The sequence below is a fragment of the Anomaloglossus baeobatrachus genome, chromosome 9, assembly GCF_048569485.1.
Source record: "Anomaloglossus baeobatrachus isolate aAnoBae1 chromosome 9, aAnoBae1.hap1, whole genome shotgun sequence".
Classification (NCBI taxonomy): domain Eukaryota; kingdom Metazoa; phylum Chordata; class Amphibia; order Anura; family Aromobatidae; genus Anomaloglossus; species Anomaloglossus baeobatrachus.
This window is the reverse complement of record NC_134361.1, coordinates 164,107,950-164,132,100: the sequence shown is the minus strand read 5'-3', so window position 1 is coordinate 164,132,100 and position 24,151 is coordinate 164,107,950. Positions and strand designations below refer to the sequence as shown.

The 24,151-nt window shown below is 46.8% G+C and overlaps 18 non-coding genes across 18 annotated transcripts; all 18 read left to right on the top strand.

Annotated features, from left to right (window-relative positions):
* The first annotated feature begins 500 nt into the window (after positions 1 to 500).
* Positions 501 to 691, top strand: LOC142254087 (U2 spliceosomal RNA). The gene has a single exon (XR_012727108.1). It is a non-coding gene; the product is annotated as a U2 spliceosomal RNA (small nuclear RNA).
* A 1,117-nt stretch (positions 692 to 1,808) lies between these two features.
* On the top strand, positions 1,809 to 1,999 carry LOC142254086 (U2 spliceosomal RNA). Its single transcript, XR_012727107.1, has one exon. It is a non-coding gene; the product is annotated as a U2 spliceosomal RNA (small nuclear RNA).
* Positions 2,000 to 3,116: 1,117 nt separating this feature from the next.
* LOC142254085 (U2 spliceosomal RNA) lies at positions 3,117 to 3,307 on the top strand. The gene has a single exon (XR_012727106.1). It is a non-coding gene; the product is annotated as a U2 spliceosomal RNA (small nuclear RNA).
* A 1,117-nt stretch (positions 3,308 to 4,424) lies between these two features.
* LOC142254084 (U2 spliceosomal RNA) lies at positions 4,425 to 4,615 on the top strand. Its single transcript, XR_012727105.1, has one exon. It is a non-coding gene; the product is annotated as a U2 spliceosomal RNA (small nuclear RNA).
* Positions 4,616 to 5,729: 1,114 nt separating this feature from the next.
* LOC142254083 (U2 spliceosomal RNA) lies at positions 5,730 to 5,920 on the top strand. The gene has a single exon (XR_012727104.1). It is a non-coding gene; the product is annotated as a U2 spliceosomal RNA (small nuclear RNA).
* A 1,117-nt stretch (positions 5,921 to 7,037) lies between these two features.
* Positions 7,038 to 7,228, top strand: LOC142254082 (U2 spliceosomal RNA). The gene has a single exon (XR_012727103.1). It is a non-coding gene; the product is annotated as a U2 spliceosomal RNA (small nuclear RNA).
* Positions 7,229 to 8,345: 1,117 nt separating this feature from the next.
* Positions 8,346 to 8,536, top strand: LOC142254081 (U2 spliceosomal RNA). The gene has a single exon (XR_012727102.1). It is a non-coding gene; the product is annotated as a U2 spliceosomal RNA (small nuclear RNA).
* A 1,336-nt stretch (positions 8,537 to 9,872) lies between these two features.
* On the top strand, positions 9,873 to 10,056 carry LOC142253287 (U2 spliceosomal RNA). Its single transcript, XR_012726592.1, has one exon. It is a non-coding gene; the product is annotated as a U2 spliceosomal RNA (small nuclear RNA).
* Positions 10,057 to 11,173: 1,117 nt separating this feature from the next.
* LOC142254080 (U2 spliceosomal RNA) lies at positions 11,174 to 11,364 on the top strand. Its single transcript, XR_012727101.1, has one exon. It is a non-coding gene; the product is annotated as a U2 spliceosomal RNA (small nuclear RNA).
* A 1,117-nt stretch (positions 11,365 to 12,481) lies between these two features.
* On the top strand, positions 12,482 to 12,672 carry LOC142254079 (U2 spliceosomal RNA). The gene has a single exon (XR_012727100.1). It is a non-coding gene; the product is annotated as a U2 spliceosomal RNA (small nuclear RNA).
* Positions 12,673 to 13,789: 1,117 nt separating this feature from the next.
* Positions 13,790 to 13,980, top strand: LOC142254078 (U2 spliceosomal RNA). The gene has a single exon (XR_012727099.1). It is a non-coding gene; the product is annotated as a U2 spliceosomal RNA (small nuclear RNA).
* A 1,117-nt stretch (positions 13,981 to 15,097) lies between these two features.
* On the top strand, positions 15,098 to 15,288 carry LOC142254076 (U2 spliceosomal RNA). The gene has a single exon (XR_012727097.1). It is a non-coding gene; the product is annotated as a U2 spliceosomal RNA (small nuclear RNA).
* A 1,117-nt stretch (positions 15,289 to 16,405) lies between these two features.
* LOC142254074 (U2 spliceosomal RNA) lies at positions 16,406 to 16,596 on the top strand. Its single transcript, XR_012727096.1, has one exon. It is a non-coding gene; the product is annotated as a U2 spliceosomal RNA (small nuclear RNA).
* Positions 16,597 to 17,713: 1,117 nt separating this feature from the next.
* Positions 17,714 to 17,904, top strand: LOC142254073 (U2 spliceosomal RNA). The gene has a single exon (XR_012727095.1). It is a non-coding gene; the product is annotated as a U2 spliceosomal RNA (small nuclear RNA).
* Positions 17,905 to 19,021: 1,117 nt separating this feature from the next.
* On the top strand, positions 19,022 to 19,212 carry LOC142254072 (U2 spliceosomal RNA). The gene has a single exon (XR_012727094.1). It is a non-coding gene; the product is annotated as a U2 spliceosomal RNA (small nuclear RNA).
* Positions 19,213 to 20,599: 1,387 nt separating this feature from the next.
* Positions 20,600 to 20,790, top strand: LOC142254071 (U2 spliceosomal RNA). The gene has a single exon (XR_012727093.1). It is a non-coding gene; the product is annotated as a U2 spliceosomal RNA (small nuclear RNA).
* A 1,387-nt stretch (positions 20,791 to 22,177) lies between these two features.
* Positions 22,178 to 22,368, top strand: LOC142254070 (U2 spliceosomal RNA). The gene has a single exon (XR_012727092.1). It is a non-coding gene; the product is annotated as a U2 spliceosomal RNA (small nuclear RNA).
* A 1,387-nt stretch (positions 22,369 to 23,755) lies between these two features.
* On the top strand, positions 23,756 to 23,946 carry LOC142254069 (U2 spliceosomal RNA). The gene has a single exon (XR_012727091.1). It is a non-coding gene; the product is annotated as a U2 spliceosomal RNA (small nuclear RNA).
* The last annotated feature ends 205 nt before the right edge of the window (positions 23,947 to 24,151 follow it).

Here is a 24,151-nt window from a genome sequence, read left to right as displayed (position 1 = left end):
TTGGGTGGGAGGGTGGGCTAGTGGAAGGAGGGGGCAATCTCTTTTTTTCCCGGGTGGTAGGGGGATGACAGGAGAAGGGAAGCGGGTGGTGAGAAAGGTACAGAGGGCAGGGTTTGGGGGCTGGGAAGGAAAGGGAAAAGATTAGGGTTTGGGGATGATGAAAGGGCTTTCTACGGGTAAGGATGGCAAAGGGTGGCAGTGACGGAAAGTCAGGCAACCTGTCCTGTCCGTCTTTTTGTATCGTGAATTGGAAAGACTGCAAGGGGGAGGGGAGTTGCTTGCGCCCTAAAGGAGGAGTTATTCAGATTCATTGCAGTGGGCGGCGGCTGCAAAACGCACCATTCTTCTTGTTTTTGCTCTGCAAAGCAGCCTTTTCAAGGGTTGGCTTGGGTGACAAAATGTCTTGTGTAGGCGTGGGTTTGTCTCCCTCTCGCTCTCTCTCCCTAAGATGTGTCCGGCATAGGCCAGGGTGCCACTCGAGGCCCAAACCAATTCTGGTTATCGCTTCTCGGCCTTTTGGCTAAGATCAAGTGTAGTATCTGTTCTTATCAGTTTAATATCTGATACGTCCCCTATCTGGGGACCATATATTAAATGGATTTTTAGAACAGGGAGATGGAAAAAGAGCTTGCTCTGTCCACTCCACGCATTGACCTGGTATTGCAGTACCTCCAGGAACGGTGCACCCCTTCTTAACCCAGTTTCCAAAAGCAGAACTCGATTCACCTGATTCATATTAGCCCGATTAGCGAATTGAAATGAATTTTTATCTAACACACTTTTTACTTGCTTTATTCATCCAAATAGCAAACTCATCACCACTCAACTTCACCAACTCTGCTATGTCCCGTGCAGTATCTTGTTGTCAGTCTAATCTAGATCATGTGTAATTGAATGGAATAGATCCCTTTTGGACAAAGTGGAGTCAGATGCTGCAGTGACCACAGGTGTGAGAGGATCTACAATTGGCATCTGGTGTTATCTCTCTGCTTCCACTCCAAATAAAGTTACCTGTTGTTACCTGAACGTCAAATACTAAGAATGGGCGGCCTATGAAAGAATTAGTACTTTCATTAAGTATACTAAACCGGCTAATTGGGAATAGACAAACTGTAAAAAGCCCTCTGAGAAAGCCCCTCTCTAACCTTTGTTAGTAAGCTTTTCTGTAGCCTGCCTGTTGATGTATTTTCGGTTTGAACAGTGCACAACATGAAGAGACGGAACACTGGCGGCTTGTCACAATGCCCCCCGATGACATCACAATAGCGCTGCTGCCTAGAAAACAAGCTGCGCAGAAGAAGTTGTTCTTTGGGTGGGAGGGTGGGCTAGTGGAAGGAGGGGGCAATCTCTTTTTTTCCCGGGTGGTAGGGGGATGACAGGAGAAGGGAAGCGGGTGGTGAGAAAGGTACAGAGGGCAGGGTTTGGGGGCTGGGAAGGAAAGGGAAAAGATTAGGGTTTGGGGATGATGAAAGGGCTTTCTACGGGTAAGGATGGCAAAGGGTGGCAGTGACGGAAAGTCAGGCAACCTGTCCTGTCCGTCTTTTTGTATCGTGAATTGGAAAGACTGCAAGGGGGAGGGGAGTTGCTTGCGCCCTAAAGGAGGAGTTATTCAGATTCATTGCAGTGGGCGGCGGCTGCAAAACGCACCATTCTTCTTGTTTTTGCTCTGCAAAGCAGCCTTTTCAAGGGTTGGCTTGGGTGACAAAATGTCTTGTGTAGGCGTGGGTTTGTCTCCCTCTCGCTCTCTCTCCCTAAGATGTGTCCGGCATAGGCCAGGGTGCCACTCGAGGCCCAAACCAATTCTGGTTATCGCTTCTCGGCCTTTTGGCTAAGATCAAGTGTAGTATCTGTTCTTATCAGTTTAATATCTGATACGTCCCCTATCTGGGGACCATATATTAAATGGATTTTTAGAACAGGGAGATGGAAAAAGAGCTTGCTCTGTCCACTCCACGCATTGACCTGGTATTGCAGTACCTCCAGGAACGGTGCACCCCTTCTTAACCCAGTTTCCAAAAGCAGAACTCGATTCACCTGATTCATATTAGCCCGATTAGCGAATTGAAATGAATTTTTATCTAACACACTTTTTACTTGCTTTATTCATCCAAATAGCAAACTCATCACCACTCAACTTCACCAACTCTGCTATGTCCCGTGCAGTATCTTGTTGTCAGTCTAATCTAGATCATGTGTAATTGAATGGAATAGATCCCTTTTGGACAAAGTGGAGTCAGATGCTGCAGTGACCACAGGTGTGAGAGGATCTACAATTGGCATCTGGTGTTATCTCTCTGCTTCCACTCCAAATAAAGTTACCTGTTGTTACCTGAACGTCAAATACTAAGAATGGGCGGCCTATGAAAGAATTAGTACTTTCATTAAGTATACTAAACCGGCTAATTGGGAATAGACAAACTGTAAAAAGCCCTCTGAGAAAGCCCCTCTCTAACCTTTGTTAGTAAGCTTTTCTGTAGCCTGCCTGTTGATGTATTTTCGGTTTGAACAGTGCACAACATGAAGAGACGGAACACTGGCGGCTTGTCACAATGCCCCCCGATGACATCACAATAGCGCTGCTGCCTAGAAAACAAGCTGCGCAGAAGAAGTTGTTCTTTGGGTGGGAGGGTGGGCTAGTGGAAGGAGGGGGCAATCTCTTTTTTTCCCGGGTGGTAGGGGGATGACAGGAGAAGGGAAGCGGGTGGTGAGAAAGGTACAGAGGGCAGGGTTTGGGGGCTGGGAAGGAAAGGGAAAAGATTAGGGTTTGGGGATGATGAAAGGGCTTTCTACGGGTAAGGATGGCAAAGGGTGGCAGTGACGGAAAGTCAGGCAACCTGTCCTGTCCGTCTTTTTGTATCGTGAATTGGAAAGACTGCAAGGGGGAGGGGAGTTGCTTGCGCCCTAAAGGAGGAGTTATTCAGATTCATTGCAGTGGGCGGCGGCTGCAAAACGCACCATTCTTCTTGTTTTTGCTCTGCAAAGCAGCCTTTTCAAGGGTTGGCTTGGGTGACAAAATGTCTTGTGTAGGCGTGGGTTTGTCTCCCTCTCGCTCTCTCTCCCTAAGATGTGTCCGGCATAGGCCAGGGTGCCACTCGAGGCCCAAACCAATTCTGGTTATCGCTTCTCGGCCTTTTGGCTAAGATCAAGTGTAGTATCTGTTCTTATCAGTTTAATATCTGATACGTCCCCTATCTGGGGACCATATATTAAATGGATTTTTAGAACAGGGAGATGGAAAAAGAGCTTGCTCTGTCCACTCCACGCATTGACCTGGTATTGCAGTACCTCCAGGAACGGTGCACCCCTTCTTAACCCAGTTTCCAAAAGCAGAACTCGATTCACCTGATTCATATTAGCCCGATTAGCGAATTGAAATGAATTTTTATCTAACACACTTTTTACTTGCTTTATTCATCCAAATAGCAAACTCATCACCACTCAACTTCACCAACTCTGCTATGTCCCGTGCAGTATCTTGTTGTCAGTCTAATCTAGATCATGTGTAATTGAATGGAATAGATCCCTTTTGGACAAAGTGGAGTCAGATGCTGCAGTGACCACAGGTGTGAGAGGATCTACAATTGGCATCTGGTGTTATCTCTCTGCTTCCACTCCAAATAAAGTTACCTGTTGTTACCTGAACGTCAAATACTAAGAATGGGCGGCCTATGAAAGAATTAGTACTTTCATTAAGTATACTAAACCGGCTAATTGGGAATAGACAAACTGTAAAAAGCCCTCTGAGAAAGCCCCTCTCTAACCTTTGTTAGTAAGCTTTTCTGTAGCCTGCCTGTTGATGTATTTTCGGTTTGAACAGTGCACAACATGAAGAGACGGAACACTGGCGGCTTGTCACAATGCCCCCCGATGACATCACAATAGCGCTGCTGCCTAGAAAACAAGCTGCGCAGAAGAAGTTGTTCTTTGGGTGGGAGGGTGGGCTAGTGGAAGGAGGGGGCAATCTCTTTTTTTTCCGGGTGGTAGGGGGATGACAGGAGAAGGGAAGCGGGTGGTGAGAAAGGTACAGAGGGCAGGGTTTGGGGGCTGGGAAGGAAAGGGAAAAGATTAGGGTTTGGGGATGATGAAAGGGCTTTCTACGGGTAAGGATGGCAAAGGGTGGCAGTGACGGAAAGTCAGGCAACCTGTCCTGTCCGTCTTTTTGTATCGTGAATTGGAAAGACTGCAAGGGGGAGGGGAGTTGCTTGCGCCCTAAAGGAGGAGTTATTCAGATTCATTGCAGTGGGCGGCGGCTGCAAAACGCACCATTCTTCTTGTTTTTGCTCTGCAAAGCAGCCTTTTCAAGGGTTGGCTTGGGTGACAAAATGTCTTGTGTAGGCGTGGGTTTGTCTCCCTCTCGCTCTCTCTCCCTAAGATGTGTCCGGCATAGGCCAGGGTGCCACTCGAGGCCCAAACCAATTCTGGTTATCGCTTCTCGGCCTTTTGGCTAAGATCAAGTGTAGTATCTGTTCTTATCAGTTTAATATCTGATACGTCCCCTATCTGGGGACCATATATTAAATGGATTTTTAGAACAGGGAGATGGAAAAAGAGCTTGCTCTGTCCACTCCACGCATTGACCTGGTATTGCAGTACCTCCAGGAACGGTGCACCCCTTCTTAACCCAGTTTCCAAAAGCAGAACTCGATTCACCTGATTCATATTAGCCCGATTAGCGAATTGAAATGAATTTTTATCTAACACACTTTTTACTTGCTTTATTCATCCAAATAGCAAACTCATCACCACTCAACTTCACCAACTCTGCTATGTCCCGTGCAGTATCTTGTCAGTCTAATCTAGATCATGTGTAATTGAATGGAATAGATCCCTTTTGGACAAAGTGGAGTCAGATGCTGCAGTGACCACAGGTGTGAGAGGATCTACAATTGGCATCTGGTGTTATCTCTCTGCTTCCACTCCAAATAAAGTTACCTGTTGTTACCTGAACGTCAAATACTAAGAATGGGCGGCCTATGAAAGAATTAGTACTTTCATTAAGTATACTAAACCGGCTAATTGGGAATAGACAAACTGTAAAAAGCCCTCTGAGAAAGCCCCTCTCTAACCTTTGTTAGTAAGCTTTTCTGTAGCCTGCCTGTTGATGTATTTTCGGTTTGAACAGTGCACAACATGAAGAGACGGAACACTGGCGGCTTGTCACAATGCCCCCCGATGACATCACAATAGCGCTGCTGCCTAGAAAACAAGCTGCGCAGAAGAAGTTGTTCTTTGGGTGGGAGGGTGGGCTAGTGGAAGGAGGGGGCAATCTCTTTTTTTCCCGGGTGGTAGGGGGATGACAGGAGAAGGGAAGCGGGTGGTGAGAAAGGTACAGAGGGCAGGGTTTGGGGGCTGGGAAGGAAAGGGAAAAGATTAGGGTTTGGGGATGATGAAAGGGCTTTCTACGGGTAAGGATGGCAAAGGGTGGCAGTGACGGAAAGTCAGGCAACCTGTCCTGTCCGTCTTTTTGTATCGTGAATTGGAAAGACTGCAAGGGGGAGGGGAGTTGCTTGCGCCCTAAAGGAGGAGTTATTCAGATTCATTGCAGTGGGCGGCGGCTGCAAAACGCACCATTCTTCTTGTTTTTGCTCTGCAAAGCAGCCTTTTCAAGGGTTGGCTTGGGTGACAAAATGTCTTGTGTAGGCGTGGGTTTGTCTCCCTCTCGCTCTCTCTCCCTAAGATGTGTCCGACATAGGCCAGGGTGCCACTCGAGGCCCAAACCAATTCTGGTTATCGCTTCTCGGCCTTTTGGCTAAGATCAAGTGTAGTATCTGTTCTTATCAGTTTAATATCTGATACGTCCCCTATCTGGGGACCATATATTAAATGGATTTTTAGAACAGGGAGATGGAAAAAGAGCTTGCTCTGTCCACTCCACGCATTGACCTGGTATTGCAGTACCTCCAGGAACGGTGCACCCCTTCTTAACCCAGTTTCCAAAAGCAGAACTCGATTCACCTGATTCATATTAGCCCGATTAGCGAATTGAAATGAATTTTTATCTAACACACTTTTTACTTGCTTTATTCATCCAAATAGCAAACTCATCACCACTCAACTTCACCAACTCTGCTATGTCCCGTGCAGTATCTTGTTGTCAGTCTAATCTAGATCATGTGTAATTGAATGGAATAGATCCCTTTTGGACAAAGTGGAGTCAGATGCTGCAGTGACCACAGGTGTGAGAGGATCTACAATTGGCATCTGGTGTTATCTCTCTGCTTCCACTCCAAATAAAGTTACCTGTTGTTACCTGAACGTCAAATACTAAGAATGGGCGGCCTATGAAAGAATTAGTACTTTCATTAAGTATACTAAACCGGCTAATTGGGAATAGACAAACTGTAAAAAGCCCTCTGAGAAAGCCCCTCTCTAACCTTTGTTAGTAAGCTTTTCTGTAGCCTGCCTGTTGATGTATTTTCGGTTTGAACAGTGCACAACATGAAGAGACGGAACACTGGCGGCTTGTCACAATGCCCCCCGATGACATCACAATAGCGCTGCTGCCTAGAAAACAAGCTGCGCAGAAGAAGTTGTTCTTTGGGTGGGAGGGTGGGCTAGTGGAAGGAGGGGGCAATCTCTTTTTTTCCCGGGTGGTAGGGGGATGACAGGAGAAGGGAAGCGGGTGGTGAGAAAGGTACAGAGGGCAGGGTTTGGGGGCTGGGAAGGAAAGGGAAAAGATTAGGGTTTGGGGATGATGAAAGGGCTTTCTACGGGTAAGGATGGCAAAGGGTGGCAGTGACGGAAAGTCAGGCAACCTGTCCTGTCCGTCTTTTTGTATCGTGAATTGGAAAGACTGCAAGGGGGAGGGGAGTTGCTTGCGCCCTAAAGGAGGAGTTATTCAGATTCATTGCAGTGGGCGGCGGCTGCAAAACGCACCATTCTTCTTGTTTTTGCTCTGCAAAGCAGCCTTTTCAAGGGTTGGCTTGGGTGACAAAATGTCTTGTGTAGGCGTGGGTTTGTCTCCCTCTCGCTCTCTCTCCCTAAGATGTGTCCGGCATAGGCCAGGGTGCCACTCGAGGCCCAAACCAATTCTGGTTATCGCTTCTCGGCCTTTTGGCTAAGATCAAGTGTAGTATCTGTTCTTATCAGTTTAATATCTGATACGTCCCCTATCTGGGGACCATATATTAAATGGATTTTTAGAACAGGGAGATGGAAAAAGAGCTTGCTCTGTCCACTCCACGCATTGACCTGGTATTGCAGTACCTCCAGGAACGGTGCACCCCTTCTTAACCCAGTTTCCAAAAGCAGAACTCGATTCACCTGATTCATATTAGCCCGATTAGCGAATTGAAATGAATTTTTATCTAACACACTTTTTACTTGCTTTATTCATCCAAATAGCAAACTCATCACCACTCAACTTCACCAACTCTGCTATGTCCCGTGCAGTATCTTGTTGTCAGTCTAATCTAGATCATGTGTAATTGAATGGAATAGATCCCTTTTGGACAAAGTGGAGTCAGATGCTGCAGTGACCACAGGTGTGAGAGGATCTACAATTGGCATCTGGTGTTATCTCTCTGCTTCCACTCCAAATAAAGTTACCTGTTGTTACCTGAACGTCAAATACTAAGAATGGGCGGCCTATGAAAGAATTAGTACTTTCATTAAGTATACTAAACCGGCTAATTGGGAATAGACAAACTGTAAAAAGCCCTCTGAGAAAGCCCCTCTCTAACCTTTGTTAGTAAGCTTTTCTGTAGCCTGCCTGTTGATGTATTTTCGGTTTGAACAGTGCACAACATGAAGAGACGGAACACTGGCGGCTTGTCACAATGCCCCCCGATGACATCACAATAGCGCTGCTGCCTAGAAAACAAGCTGCGCAGAAGAAGTTGTTCTTTGGGTGGGAGGGTGGGCTAGTGGAAGGAGGGGGCAATCTCTTTTTTTCCCGGGTGGTAGGGGGATGACAGGAGAAGGGAAGCGGGTGGTGAGAAAGGTACAGAGGGCAGGGTTTGGGGGCTGGGAAGGAAAGGGAAAAGATTAGGGTTTGGGGATGATGAAAGGGCTTTCTACGGGTAAGGATGGCAAAGGGTGGCAGTGACGGAAAGTCAGGCAACCTGTCCTGTCCGTCTTTTTGTATCGTGAATTGGAAAGACTGCAAGGGGGAGGGGAGTTGCTTGCGCCCTAAAGGAGGAGTTATTCAGATTCATTGCAGTGGGCGGCGGCTGCAAAACGCACCATTCTTCTTGTTTTTGCTCTGCAAAGCAGCCTTTTCAAGGGTTGGCTTGGGTGACAAAATGTCTTGTGTAGGCGTGGGTTTGTCTCCCTCTCGCTCTCTCTCCCTAAGATGTGTCCGGCATAGGCCAGGGTGCCACTCGAGGCCCAAACCAATTCTGGTTATCGCTTCTCGGCCTTTTGGCTAAGATCAAGTGTAGTATCTGTTCTTATCAGTTTAATATCTGATACGTCCCCTATCTGGGGACCATATATTAAATGGATTTTTAGAACAGGGAGATGGAAAAAGAGCTTGCTCTGTCCACTCCACGCATTGACCTGGTATTGCAGTACCTCCAGGAACGGTGCACCCCTTCTTAACCCAGTTTCCAAAAGCAGAACTCGATTCACCTGATTCATATTAGCCCGATTAGCGAATTGAAATGAATTTTTATCTAACACACTTTTTACTTGCTTTATTCATCCAAATAGCAAACTCATCACCACTCAACTTCACCAACTCTGCTATGTCCCGTGCAGTATCTTGTTGTCAGTCTAATCTAGATCATGTGTAATTGAATGGAATAGATCCCTTTTGGACAAAGTGGAGTCAGATGCTGCAGTGACCACAGGTGTGAGAGGATCTACAATTGGCATCTGGTGTTATCTCTCTGCTTCCACTCCAAATAAAGTTACCTGTTGTTACCTGAACGTCAAATACTAAGAATGGGCGGCCTATGAAAGAATTAGTACTTTCATTAAGTATACTAAACCGGCTAATTGGGAATAGACAAACTGTAAAAAGCCCTCTGAGAAAGCCCCTCTCTAACCTTTGTTAGTAAGCTTTTCTGTAGCCTGCCTGTTGATGTATTTTCGGTTTGAACAGTGCACAACATGAAGAGACGGAACACTGGCGGCTTGTCACAATGCCCCCCGATGACATCACAATAGCGCTGCTGCCTAGAAAACAAGCTGCGCAGAAGAAGTTGTTCTTTGGGTGGGAGGGTGGGCTAGTGGAAGGAGGGGGCAATCTCTTTTTTTCCCGGGTGGTAGGGGGATGACAGGAGAAGGGAAGCGGGTGGTGAGAAAGGTACAGAGGGCAGGGTTTGGGGGCTGGGAAGGAAAGGGAAAAGATTAGGGTTTGGGGATGATGAAAGGGCTTTCTACGGGTAAGGATGGCAAAGGGTGGCAGTGACGGAAAGTCAGGCAACCTGTCCTGTCCGTCTTTTTGTATCGTGAATTGGAAAGACTGCAAGGGGGAGGGGAGTTGCTTGCGCCCTAAAGGAGGAGTTATTCAGATTCATTGCAGTGGGCGGCGGCTGCAAAACGCACCATTCTTCTTGTTTTTGCTCTGCAAAGCAGCCTTTTCAAGGGTTGGCTTGGGTGACAAAATGTCTTGTGTAGGCGTGGGTTTGTCTCCCTCTCGCTCTCTCTCCCTAAGATGTGTCCGGCATAGGCCAGGGTGCCACTCGAGGCCCAAACCAATTCTGGTTATCGCTTCTCGGCCTTTTGGCTAAGATCAAGTGTAGTCCCTTCATTGGGTTTGCCTTGGTCTTGGCTGGGAGGGGCCCGGGCTTGCACAACCGCCGGCCTCGGGGATTGTTGCGCCTTTTGGTGCTTACGTCCCCTTGTGGCTGGTGGTTCCTGGGCTCGGGAGGCGATCACCCAGGCACTGCGCTTTTGTGTGGTGGCCTGCTGGCCTTCGGGGCTACCTTGATTCTGAAAATTGCGGATGAAATCTAATCTGTTCTTATCAGTTTAATATCTGATACGTCCCCTATCTGGGGACCATATATTAAATGGATTTTTAGAACAGGGAGATGGAAAAAGAGCTTGCTCTGTCCACTCCACGCATTGACCTGGTATTGCAGTACCTCCAGGAACGGTGCACCCCTTCTTAACCCAGTTTCCAAAAGCAGAACTCGATTCACCTGATTCATATTAGCCCGATTAGCGAATTGAAATGAATTTTTATCTAACACACTTTTTACTTGCTTTATTCATCCAAATAGCAAACTCATCACCACTCAACTTCACCAACTCTGCTATGTCCCGTGCAGTATCTTGTTGTCAGTCTAATCTAGATCATGTGTAATTGAATGGAATAGATCCCTTTTGGACAAAGTGGAGTCAGATGCTGCAGTGACCACAGGTGTGAGAGGATCTACAATTGGCATCTGGTGTTATCTCTCTGCTTCCACTCCAAATAAAGTTACCTGTTGTTACCTGAACGTCAAATACTAAGAATGGGCGGCCTATGAAAGAATTAGTACTTTCATTAAGTATACTAAACCGGCTAATTGGGAATAGACAAACTGTAAAAAGCCCTCTGAGAAAGCCCCTCTCTAACCTTTGTTAGTAAGCTTTTCTGTAGCCTGCCTGTTGATGTATTTTCGGTTTGAACAGTGCACAACATGAAGAGACGGAACACTGGCGGCTTGTCACAATGCCCCCCGATGACATCACAATAGCGCTGCTGCCTAGAAAACAAGCTGCGCAGAAGAAGTTGTTCTTTGGGTGGGAGGGTGGGCTAGTGGAAGGAGGGGGCAATCTCTTTTTTTCCCGAGTGGTAGGGGGATGACAGGAGAAGGGAAGCGGGTGGTGAGAAAGGTACAGAGGGCAGGGTTTGGGGGCTGGGAAGGAAAGGGAAAAGATTAGGGTTTGGGGATGATGAAAGGGCTTTCTACGGGTAAGGATGGCAAAGGGTGGCAGTGACGGAAAGTCAGGCAACCTGTCCTGTCCGTCTTTTTGTATCGTGAATTGGAAAGACTGCAAGGGGGAGGGGAGTTGCTTGCGCCCTAAAGGAGGAGTTATTCAGATTCATTGCAGTGGGCGGCGGCTGCAAAACGCACCATTCTTCTTGTTTTTGCTCTGCAAAGCAGCCTTTTCAAGGGTTGGCTTGGGTGACAAAATGTCTTGTGTAGGCGTGGGTTTGTCTCCCTCTCGCTCTCTCTCCCTAAGATGTGTCCGGCATAGGCCAGGGTGCCACTCGAGGCCCAAACCAATTCTGGTTATCGCTTCTCGGCCTTTTGGCTAAGATCAAGTGTAGTATCTGTTCTTATCAGTTTAATATCTGATACGTCCCCTATCTGGGGACCATATATTAAATGGATTTTTAGAACAGGGAGATGGAAAAAGAGCTTGCTCTGTCCACTCCACGCATTGACCTGGTATTGCAGTACCTCCAGGAACGGTGCACCCCTTCTTAACCCAGTTTCCAAAAGCAGAACTCGATTCACCTGATTCATATTAGCCCGATTAGCGAATTGAAATGAATTTTTATCTAACACACTTTTTACTTGCTTTATTCATCCAAATAGCAAACTCATCACCACTCAACTTCACCAACTCTGCTATGTCCCGTGCAGTATCTTGTTGTCAGTCTAATCTAGATCATGTGTAATTGAATGGAATAGATCCCTTTTGGACAAAGTGGAGTCAGATGCTGCAGTGACCACAGGTGTGAGAGGATCTACAATTGGCATCTGGTGTTATCTCTCTGCTTCCACTCCAAATAAAGTTACCTGTTGTTACCTGAACGTCAAATACTAAGAATGGGCGGCCTATGAAAGAATTAGTACTTTCATTAAGTATACTAAACCGGCTAATTGGGAATAGACAAACTGTAAAAAGCCCTCTGAGAAAGCCCCTCTCTAACCTTTGTTAGTAAGCTTTTCTGTAGCCTGCCTGTTGATGTATTTTCGGTTTGAACAGTGCACAACATGAAGAGACGGAACACTGGCGGCTTGTCACAATGCCCCCCGATGACATCACAATAGCGCTGCTGCCTAGAAAACAAGCTGCGCAGAAGAAGTTGTTCTTTGGGTGGGAGGGTGGGCTAGTGGAAGGAGGGGGCAATCTCTTTTTTTCCCGAGTGGTAGGGGGATGACAGGAGAAGGGAAGCGGGTGGTGAGAAAGGTACAGAGGGCAGGGTTTGGGGGCTGGGAAGGAAAGGGAAAAGATTAGGGTTTGGGGATGATGAAAGGGCTTTCTACGGGTAAGGATGGCAAAGGGTGGCAGTGACGGAAAGTCAGGCAACCTGTCCTGTCCGTCTTTTTGTATCGTGAATTGGAAAGACTGCAAGGGGGAGGGGAGTTGCTTGCGCCCTAAAGGAGGAGTTATTCAGATTCATTGCAGTGGGCGGCGGCTGCAAAACGCACCATTCTTCTTGTTTTTGCTCTGCAAAGCAGCCTTTTCAAGGGTTGGCTTGGGTGACAAAATGTCTTGTGTAGGCGTGGGTTTGTCTCCCTCTCGCTCTCTCTCCCTAAGATGTGTCCGGCATAGGCCAGGGTGCCACTCGAGGCCCAAACCAATTCTGGTTATCGCTTCTCGGCCTTTTGGCTAAGATCAAGTGTAGTATCTGTTCTTATCAGTTTAATATCTGATACGTCCCCTATCTGGGGACCATATATTAAATGGATTTTTAGAACAGGGAGATGGAAAAAGAGCTTGCTCTGTCCACTCCACGCATTGACCTGGTATTGCAGTACCTCCAGGAACGGTGCACCCCTTCTTAACCCAGTTTCCAAAAGCAGAACTCGATTCACCTGATTCATATTAGCCCGATTAGCGAATTGAAATGAATTTTTATCTAACACACTTTTTACTTGCTTTATTCATCCAAATAGCAAACTCATCACCACTCAACTTCACCAACTCTGCTATGTCCCGTGCAGTATCTTGTTGTCAGTCTAATCTAGATCATGTGTAATTGAATGGAATAGATCCCTTTTGGACAAAGTGGAGTCAGATGCTGCAGTGACCACAGGTGTGAGAGGATCTACAATTGGCATCTGGTGTTATCTCTCTGCTTCCACTCCAAATAAAGTTACCTGTTGTTACCTGAACGTCAAATACTAAGAATGGGCGGCCTATGAAAGAATTAGTACTTTCATTAAGTATACTAAACCGGCTAATTGGGAATAGACAAACTGTAAAAAGCCCTCTGAGAAAGCCCCTCTCTAACCTTTGTTAGTAAGCTTTTCTGTAGCCTGCCTGTTGATGTATTTTCGGTTTGAACAGTGCACAACATGAAGAGACGGAACACTGGCGGCTTGTCACAATGCCCCCCGATGACATCACAATAGCGCTGCTGCCTAGAAAACAAGCTGCGCAGAAGAAGTTGTTCTTTGGGTGGGAGGGTGGGCTAGTGGAAGGAGGGGGCAATCTCTTTTTTTCCCGGGTGGTAGGGGGATGACAGGAGAAGGGAAGCGGGTGGTGAGAAAGGTACAGAGGGCAGGGTTTGGGGGCTGGGAAGGAAAGGGAAAAGATTAGGGTTTGGGGATGATGAAAGGGCTTTCTACGGGTAAGGATGGCAAAGGGTGGCAGTGACGGAAAGTCAGGCAACCTGTCCTGTCCGTCTTTTTGTATCGTGAATTGGAAAGACTGCAAGGGGGAGGGGAGTTGCTTGCGCCCTAAAGGAGGAGTTATTCAGATTCATTGCAGTGGGCGGCGGCTGCAAAACGCACCATTCTTCTTGTTTTTGCTCTGCAAAGCAGCCTTTTCAAGGGTTGGCTTGGGTGACAAAATGTCTTGTGTAGGCGTGGGTTTGTCTCCCTCTCGCTCTCTCTCCCTAAGATGTGTCCGGCATAGGCCAGGGTGCCACTCGAGGCCCAAACCAATTCTGGTTATCGCTTCTCGGCCTTTTGGCTAAGATCAAGTGTAGTATCTGTTCTTATCAGTTTAATATCTGATACGTCCCCTATCTGGGGACCATATATTAAATGGATTTTTAGAACAGGGAGATGGAAAAAGAGCTTGCTCTGTCCACTCCACGCATTGACCTGGTATTGCAGTACCTCCAGGAACGGTGCACCCCTTCTTAACCCAGTTTCCAAAAGCAGAACTCGATTCACCTGATTCATATTAGCCCGATTAGCGAATTGAAATGAATTTTTATCTAACACACTTTTTACTTGCTTTATTCATCCAAATAGCAAACTCATCACCACTCAACTTCACCAACTCTGCTATGTCCCGTGCAGTATCTTGTTGTCAGTCTAATCTAGATCATGTGTAATTGAATGGAATAGATCCCTTTTGGACAAAGTGGAGTCAGATGCTGCAGTGACCACAGGTGTGAGAGGATCTACAATTGGCATCTGGTGTTATCTCTCTGCTTCCACTCCAAATAAAGTTACCTGTTGTTACCTGAACGTCAAATACTAAGAATGGGCGGCCTATGAAAGAATTAGTACTTTCATTAAGTATACTAAACCGGCTAATTGGGAATAGACAAACTGTAAAAAGCCCTCTGAGAAAGCCCCTCTCTAACCTTTGTTAGTAAGCTTTTCTGTAGCCTGCCTGTTGATGTATTTTCGGTTTGAACAGTGCACAACATGAAGAGACGGAACACTGGCGGCTTGTCACAATGCCCCCCGATGACATCACAATAGCGCTGCTGCCTAGAAAACAAGCTGCGCAGAAGAAGTTGTTCTTTGGGTGGGAGGGTGGGCTAGTGGAAGGAGGGGGCAATCTCTTTTTTTCCCGAGTGGTAGGGGGATGACAGGAGAAGGGAAGCGGGTGGTGAGAAAGGTACAGAGGGCAGGGTTTGGGGGCTGGGAAGGAAAGGGAAAAGATTAGGGTTTGGGGATGATGAAAGGGCTTTCTACGGGTAAGGATGGCAAAGGGTGGCAGTGACGGAAAGTCAGGCAACCTGTCCTGTCCGTCTTTTTGTATCGTGAATTGGAAAGACTGCAAGGGGGAGGGGAGTTGCTTGCGCCCTAAAGGAGGAGTTATTCAGATTCATTGCAGTGGGCGGCGGCTGCAAAACGCACCATTCTTCTTGTTTTTGCTCTGCAAAGCAGCCTTTTCAAGGGTTGGCTTGGGTGACAAAATGTCTTGTGTAGGCGTGGGTTTGTCTCCCTCTCGCTCTCTCTCCCTAAGATGTGTCCGGCATAGGCCAGGGTGCCACTCGAGGCCCAAACCAATTCTGGTTATCGCTTCTCGGCCTTTTGGCTAAGATCAAGTGTAGTATCTGTTCTTATCAGTTTAATATCTGATACGTCCCCTATCTGGGGACCATATATTAAATGGATTTTTAGAACAGGGAGATGGAAAAAGAGCTTGCTCTGTCCACTCCACGCATTGACCTGGTATTGCAGTACCTCCAGGAACGGTGCACCCCTTCTTAACCCAGTTTCCAAAAGCAGAACTCGATTCACCTGATTCATATTAGCCCGATTAGCGAATTGAAATGAATTTTTATCTAACACACTTTTTACTTGCTTTATTCATCCAAATAGCAAACTCATCACCACTCAACTTCACCAACTCTGCTATGTCCCGTGCAGTATCTTGTTGTCAGTCTAATCTAGATCATGTGTAATTGAATGGAATAGATCCCTTTTGGACAAAGTGGAGTCAGATGCTGCAGTGACCACAGGTGTGAGAGGATCTACAATTGGCATCTGGTGTTATCTCTCTGCTTCCACTCCAAATAAAGTTACCTGTTGTTACCTGAACGTCAAATACTAAGAATGGGCGGCCTATGAAAGAATTAGTACTTTCATTAAGTATACTAAACCGGCTAATTGGGAATAGACAAACTGTAAAAAGCCCTCTGAGAAAGCCCCTCTCTAACCTTTGTTAGTAAGCTTTTCTGTAGCCTGCCTGTTGATGTATTTTCGGTTTGAACAGTGCACAACATGAAGAGACGGAACACTGGCGGCTTGTCACAATGCCCCCCGATGACATCACAATAGCGCTGCTGCCTAGAAAACAAGCTGCGCAGAAGAAGTTGTTCTTTGGGTGGGAGGGTGGGCTAGTGGAAGGAGGGGGCAATCTCTTTTTTTCCCGGGTGGTAGGGGGATGACAGGAGAAGGGAAGCGGGTGGTGAGAAAGGTACAGAGGGCAGGGTTTGGGGGCTGGGAAGGAAAGGGAAAAGATTAGGGTTTGGGGATGATGAAAGGGCTTTCTACGGGTAAGGATGGCAAAGGGTGGCAGTGACGGAAAGTCAGGCAACCTGTCCTGTCCGTCTTTTTGTATCGTGAATTGGAAAGACTGCAAGGGGGAGGGGAGTTGCTTGCGCCCTAAAGGAGGAGTTATTCAGATTCATTGCAGTGGGCGGCGGCTGCAAAACGCACCATTCTTCTTGTTTTTGCTCTGCAAAGCAGCCTTTTCAAGGGTTGGCTTGGGTGACAAAATGTCTTGTGTAGGCGTGGGTTTGTCTCCCTCTCGCTCTCTCTCCCTAAGATGTGTCCGGCATAGGCCAGGGTGCCACTCGAGGCCCAAACCAATTCTGGTTATCGCTTCTCGGCCTTTTGGCTAAGATCAAGTGTAGTATCTGTTCTTATCAGTTTAATATCTGATACGTCCCCTATCTGGGGACCATATATTAAATGGATTTTTAGAACAGGGAGATGGAAAAAGAGCTTGCTCTGTCCACTCCACGCATTGACCTGGTATTGCAGTACCTCCAGGAACGGTGCACCCCTTCTTAACCCAGTTTCCAAAAGCAGAACTCGATTCACCTGATTCATATTAGCCCGATTAGCGAATTGAAATGAATTTTTATCTAACACACTTTTTACTTGCTTTATTCATCCAAATAGCAAACTCATCACCACTCAACTTCACCAACTCTGCTATGTCCCGTGCAGTATCTTGTTGTCAGTCTAATCTAGATCATGTGTAATTGAATGGAATAGATCCCTTTTGGACAAAGTGGAGTCAGATGCTGCAGTGACCACAGGTGTGAGAGGATCTACAATTGGCATCTGGTGTTATCTCTCTGCTTCCACTCCAAATAAAGTTACCTGTTGTTACCTGAACGTCAAATACTAAGAATGGGCGGCCTATGAAAGAATTAGTACTTTCATTAAGTATACTAAACCGGCTAATTGGGAATAGACAAACTGTAAAAAGCCCTCTGAGAAAGCCCCTCTCTAACCTTTGTTAGTAAGCTTTTCTGTAGCCTGCCTGTTGATGTATTTTCGGTTTGAACAGTGCACAACATGAAGAGACGGAACACTGGCGGCTTGTCACAATGCCCCCCGATGACATCACAATAGCGCTGCTGCCTAGAAAACAAGCTGCGCAGAAGAAGTTGTTCTTTGGGTGGGAGGGTGGGCTAGTGGAAGGAGGGGGCAATCTCTTTTTTTCCCGGGTGGTAGGGGGATGACAGGAGAAGGGAAGCGGGTGGTGAGAAAGGTACAGAGGGCAGGGTTTGGGGGCTGGGAAGGAAAGGGAAAAGATTAGGGTTTGGGGATGATGAAAGGGCTTTCTACGGGTAAGGATGGCAAAGGGTGGCAGTGACGGAAAGTCAGGCAACCTGTCCTGTCCGTCTTTTTGTATCGTGAATTGGAAAGACTGCAAGGGGGAGGGGAGTTGCTTGCGCCCTAAAGGAGGAGTTATTCAGATTCATTGCAGTGGGCGGCGGCTGCAAAACGCACCATTCTTCTTGTTTTTGCTCTGCAAAGCAGCCTTTTCAAGGGTTGGCTTGGGTGACAAAATGTCTTGTGTAGGCGTGGGTTTGTCTCCCTCTCGCTCTCTCTCCCTAAGATGTGTCCGGCATAGGCCAGGGTGCCACTCGAGGCCCAAACCAATTCTGGTTATCGCTTCTCGGCCTTTTGGCTAAGATCAAGTGTAGTATCTGTTCTTATCAGTTTAATATCTGATACGTCCCCTATCTGGGGACCATATATTAAATGGATTTTTAGAACAGGGAGATGGAAAAAGAGCTTGCTCTGTCCACTCCACGCATTGACCTGGTATTGCAGTACCTCCAGGAACGGTGCACCCCTTCTTAACCCAGTTTCCAAAAGCAGAACTCGATTCACCTGATTCATATTAGCCCGATTAGCGAATTGAAATGAATTTTTATCTAACACACTTTTTACTTGCTTTATTCATCCAAATAGCAAACTCATCACCACTCAACTTCACCAACTCTGCTATGTCCCGTGCAGTATCTTGTTGTCAGTCTAATCTAGATCATGTGTAATTGAATGGAATAGATCCCTTTTGGACAAAGTGGAGTCAGATGCTGCAGTGACCACAGGTGTGAGAGGATCTACAATTGGCATCTGGTGTTATCTCTCTGCTTCCACTCCAAATAAAGTTACCTGTTGTTACCTGAACGTCAAATACTAAGAATGGGCGGCCTATGAAAGAATTAGTACTTTCATTAAGTATACTAAACCGGCTAATTGGGAATAGACAAACTGTAAAAAGCCCTCTGAGAAAGCCCCTCTCTAACCTTTGTTAGTAAGCTTTTCTGTAGCCTGCCTGTTGATGTATTTTCGGTTTGAACAGTGCACAACATGAAGAGACGGAACACTGGCGGCTTGTCACAATGCCCCCCGATGACATCACAATAGCGCTGCTGCCTAGAAAACAAGCTGCGCAGAAGAAGTTGTTCTTTGGGTGGGAGGGTGGGCTAGTGGAAGGAGGGGGCAATCTCTTTTTTTCCCGGGTGGTAGGGGGATGACAGGAGAAGGGAAGCGGGTGGTGAGAAAGGTACAGAGGGCAGGGTTTGGGGGCTGGGAAGGAAAGGGAAAAGATTAGGGTTTGGGGATGATGAAAGGGCTTTCTACGGGTAAGGATGGCAAAGGGTGGCAGTGACGGAAAGTCAGGCAACCTGTCCTGTCCGTCTTTTTGTATCGTGAATTGGAAAGACTGCAAGGGGGAGGGGAGTTGCTTGCGCCCTAAAGGAGGAGTTATTCAGATTCATTGCAGTGGGCGGCGGCTGCAAAACGCACCATTCTTCTTGTTTTTGCTCTGCAAAGCAGCCTTTTCAAGGGTTGGCTTGGGTGACAAAATGTCTTGTGTAGGCGTGGGTTTGTCTCCCTCTCGCTCTCTCTCCCTAAGATGTGTCCGGCATAGGCCAGGGTGCCACTCGAGGCCCAAACCAATTCTGGTTATCGCTTCTCGGCCTTTTGGCTAAGATCAAGTGTAGTATCTGTTCTTATCAGTTTAATATCTGATACGTCCCCTATCTGGGGACCATATATTAAATGGATTTTTAGAACAGGGAGATGGAAAAAGAGCTTGCTCTGTCCACTCCACGCATTGACCTGGTATTGCAGTACCTCCAGGAACGGTGCACCCCTTCTTAACCCAGTTTCCAAAAGCAGAACTCAATTCACCTGATTCATATTAGCCCGATTTAATGAATTGGAAGAAAGCATACGTCTTCATATGCACCTCAATTTGGCCCATTCACTTTTCACACTTCCTCCTTTTGTTTTTTATCTTTCACACTTTTGACTTTCTTTATTCATCCAAATAGCAAACTCATCACCACTCAACCTGACCAACTCGGCTATGTCCCCGTGCTGCAGTTCTCTGTCTTATCTAGATCATTTGCAATTGAATGGAATAGATCCCTTTTGGACAAAGTGGATTCACCTGCTGCTGCAGTGACCACAGGTGTGATAAGATCTAGAATTGGCATCTGGTGCGATCTCTCCGCTTCCACTCCAAAGAAAGTTACCTGTTTATTCCTATCATGCATTGGTTTTTGGGGTTTTCTTTGAGTAATGATGATCTCTTTAGTAGTCTGTTGGCGCCCTCTCCTGGAGGAATAGTTTGCTTGCTCTTGGACATTCTAAAAGAGAGGTCATGATAGACATTGAGCTTCTGAGCTCAATTGGGGACAGTCATGGGTGATGAATGTTTGCAACCTACTGCGAAGCCTCATACCGCAATATAAGGAACGTCAAATACTAAGAAAGGGCGGCCTATGAAAGAATTACTACTTTCAAGAAGTACACTTAAACGGCTAATTGGGAATAGAAAAACTGTAAAAAGCCCTCTGAGAAAGCCCCCCTCTAACCTTTGATAGTAAGCTTTTCTGTAGTCTGCCTGTTGATGTATTTTCCGTTTGAACTGTGCACAACATGAAGAGACGGAACACTGGCGGCTTGTCACAATGCCCCCCGATGACATCACAATAGCGCTGCTGCCTAGAAAACAAGCTGCGCAGAAGAAGTTGTTCTTTGGGTGGGAGGGTGGGCTAGTGGAAGGAGGGGGCAATCTCTTTTTTTCCCGGGTGGTAGGGGGATGACAGGAGAAGGGAAGCGGGTGGTGAGAAAGGTACAGAGGGCAGGGTTTGGGGGCTGGGAAGGAAAGGGAAAAGATTAGGGTTTGGGGATGATGAAAGGGCTTTCTACGGGTAAGGATGGCAAAGGGTGGCAGTGACGGAAAGTCAGGCAACCTGTCCTGTCCGTCTTTTTGTATCGTGAATTGGAAAGACTGCAAGGGGGAGGGGAGTTGCTTGCGCCCTAAAGGAGGAGTTATTCAGATTCATTGCAGTGGGCGGCGGCTGCAAAACGCACCATTCTTCTTGTTTTTGCTCTGCAAAGCAGCCTTTTCAAGGGTTGGCTTGGGTGACAAAATGTCTTGTGTAGGCGTGGGTTTGTCTCCCTCTCGCTCTCTCTCCCTAAGATGTGTCCGGCATAGGCCAGGGTGCCACTCGAGGCCCAAACCAATTCTGGTTATCGCTTCTCGGCCTTTTGGCTAAGATCAAGTGTAGTATCTGTTCTTATCAGTTTAATATCTGATACGTCCCCTATCTGGGGACCATATATTAAATGGATTTTTAGAACAGGGAGATGGAAAAAGAGCTTGCTCTGTCCACTCCACGCATTGACCTGGTATTGCAGTACCTCCAGGAACGGTGCACCCCTTCTTAACCCAGTTTCCAAAAGCAGAACTCAATTCACCTGATTCATATTAGCCCGATTTAATGAATTGGAAGAAAGCATACGTCTTCATATGCACCTCAATTTGGCCCATTCACTTTTCACACTTCCTCCTTTTGTTTTTTATCTTTCACACTTTTGACTTTCTTTATTCATCCAAATAGCAAACTCATCACCACTCAACCTGACCAACTCGGCTATGTCCCCGTGCTGCAGTTCTCTGTCTTATCTAGATCATTTGCAATTGAATGGAATAGATCCCTTTTGGACAAAGTGGATTCACCTGCTGCTGCAGTGACCACAGGTGTGATAAGATCTAGAATTGGCATCTGGTGCGATCTCTCCGCTTCCACTCCAAAGAAAGTTACCTGTTTATTCCTATCATGCATTGGTTTTTGGGGTTTTCTTTGAGTAATGATGATCTCTTTAGTAGTCTGTTGGCGCCCTCTCCTGGAGGAATAGTTTGCTTGCTCTTGGACATTCTAAAAGAGAGGTCATGATAGACATTGAGCTTCTGAGCTCAATTGGGGACAGTCATGGGTGATGAATGTTTGCAACCTACTGCGAAGCCTCATACCGCAATATAAGGAACGTCAAATACTAAGAAAGGGCGGCCTATGAAAGAATTACTACTTTCAATAAGTACACTTAAACGGCTAATTGGGAATAGAAAAACTGTAAAAAGCCCTCTGAGAAAGCCCCCCTCTAACCTTTGATAGTAAGCTTTTCTGTAGTCTGCCTGTTGATGTATTTTCCGTTTGAACTGTGCACAACATGAAGAGACGGAACACTGGCGGCTTGTCACAATGCCCCCCGATGACATCACAATAGCGCTGCTGCCTAGAAAACAAGCTGCGCAGAAGAAGTTGTTCTTTGGGTGGGAGGGTGGGCTAGTGGAAGGAGGGGGCAATCTCTTTTTTTCCCGGGTGGTAGGGGGATGACAGGAGAAGGGAAGCGGGTGGTGAGAAAGGTACAGAGGGCAGGGTTTGGGGGCTGGGAAGGAAAGGGAAAAGATTAGGGTTTGGGGATGATGAAAGGGCTTTCTACGGGTAAGGATGGCAAAGGGTGGCAGTGACGGAAAGTCAGGCAACCTGTCCTGTCCGTCTTTTTGTATCGTGAATTGGAAAGACTGCAAGGGGGAGGGGAGTTGCTTGCGCCCTAAAGGAGGAGTTATTCAGATTCATTGCAGTGGGCGGCGGCTGCAAAACGCACCATTCTTCTTGTTTTTGCTCTGCAAAGCAGCCTTTTCAAGGGTTGGCTTGGGTGACAAAATGTCTTGTGTAGGCGTGGGTTTGTCTCCCTCTCGCTCTCTCTCCCTAAGATGTGTCCGGCATAGGCCAGGGTGCCACTCGAGGCCCAAACCAATTCTGGTTATCGCTTCTCGGCCTTTTGGCTAAGATCAAGTGTAGTATCTGTTCTTATCAGTTTAATATCTGATACGTCCCCTATCTGGGGACCATATATTAAATGGATTTTTAGAACAGGGAGATGGAAAAAGAGCTTGCTCTGTCCACTCCACGCATTGACCTGGTATTGCAGTACCTCCAGGAACGGTGCACCCCTTCTTAACCCAGTTTCCAAAAGCAGAACTCAATTCACCTGATTCATATTAGCCCGATTTAATGAATTGGAAGAAAGCATACGTCTTCATATGCACCTCAATTTGGCCCATTCACTTTTCACACTTCCTCCTTTTGTTTTTTATCTTTCACACTTTTGACTTTCTTTATTCATCCAAATAGCAAACTCATCACCACTCAACCTGACCAACTCGGCTATGTCCCCGTGCTGCAGTTCTCTGTCTTATCTAGATCATTTGCAATTGAATGGAATAGATCCCTTTTGGACAAAGTGGATTCACCTGCTGCTGCAGTGACCACAGGTGTGATAAGATCTAGAATTGGCATCTGGTGCGATCTCTCCGCTTCCACTCCAAAGAAAGTTACCTGTTTATTGCTATCATGCATTGGTTTTTGGGGTTTTCTTTGAGTAATGATGATCTCTTTAGTAGTCTGTTGGCGCCCTCTCCTGGAGGAATAGTTTGCTTGCTCTTGGACATTCTAAAAGAGAGGTCATGATAGACATTGAGCTTCTGAGCTCAATTGGGGACAGTCATGGGTGATGAATGTTTGCAACCTACTGCGAAGCCTCATACCGCAATATAAGGAACGTCAAATACTAAGAAAGGGCGGCCTATGAAAGAATTACTACTTTCAATAAGTACACTTAAACGGCTAATTGGGAATAGAAAAACTGTAAAAAGCCCTCTGAGAAAGCCCCCCTCTAACCTTTGATAGTAAGCTTTTCTGTAGTCTGCCTGTTGATGTATTTTCCGTTTGAACTGTGCACAACATGAAGAGACGGAACACTGGCGGCTTGTCACAATGCCCCCCGATGACATCACAATAGCGCTGCTGCCTAGAAAACAAGCTGCGCAGAAGAAGTTGTTCTTTGGGTGGGAGGGTGGGCTAGTGGAAGGAGGGGGCAATCTCTTTTTTTCCCGGGTGGTAGGGGGATGACAGGAGAAGGGAAGCGGGTGGTGAGAAAGGTACAGAGGGCAGGGTTTGGGGGCTGGGAAGGAAAGGGAAAAGATTAGGGTTTGGGGATGATGAAAGGGCTTTCTACGGGTAAGGATGGCAAAGGGTGGCAGTGACGGAAAGTCAGGCAACCTGTCCTGTCCGTCTTTTTGTATCGTGAATTGGAAAGACTGCAAGGGGGAGGGGAGTTGCTTGCGCCCTAAAGGAGGAGTTATTCAGATTCATTGCAGTGGGCGGCGGCTGCAAAACGCACCATTCTTCTTGTTTTTGCTCTGCAAAGCAGCCTTTTCAAGGGTTGGCTTGGGTGACAAAATGTCTTGTGTAGGCGTGGGTTTGTCTCCCTCTCGCTCTCTCTCCCTAAGATGTGTCCGGCATAGGCCAGGGTGCCACTCGAGGCCCAAACCAATTCTGGTTATCGCTTCTCGGCCTTTTGGCTAAGATCAAGTGTAGTATCTGTTCTTATCAGTTTAATATCTGATACGTCCCCTATCTGGGGACCATATATTAAATGGATTTTTAGAACAGGGAGATGGAAAAAGAGCTTGCTCTGTCCACTCCACGCATTGACCTGGTATTGCAGTACCTCCAGGAACGGTGCACCCCTTCTTAACCCAGTTTCCAAAAGCAGAACTCAATTCACCTGATTCATATTAGCCCGATTTAATGAATTGGAAGAAAGCATACGTCTTCATATGCACCTCAATTTGGCCCATTCACTTTTCACACTTCCTCCTTTTGTTTTTTATCTTTCACACTTTTGACTTTCTTTATTCATCCAAATAGCAAACTCATCACCACTCAACCTGACCA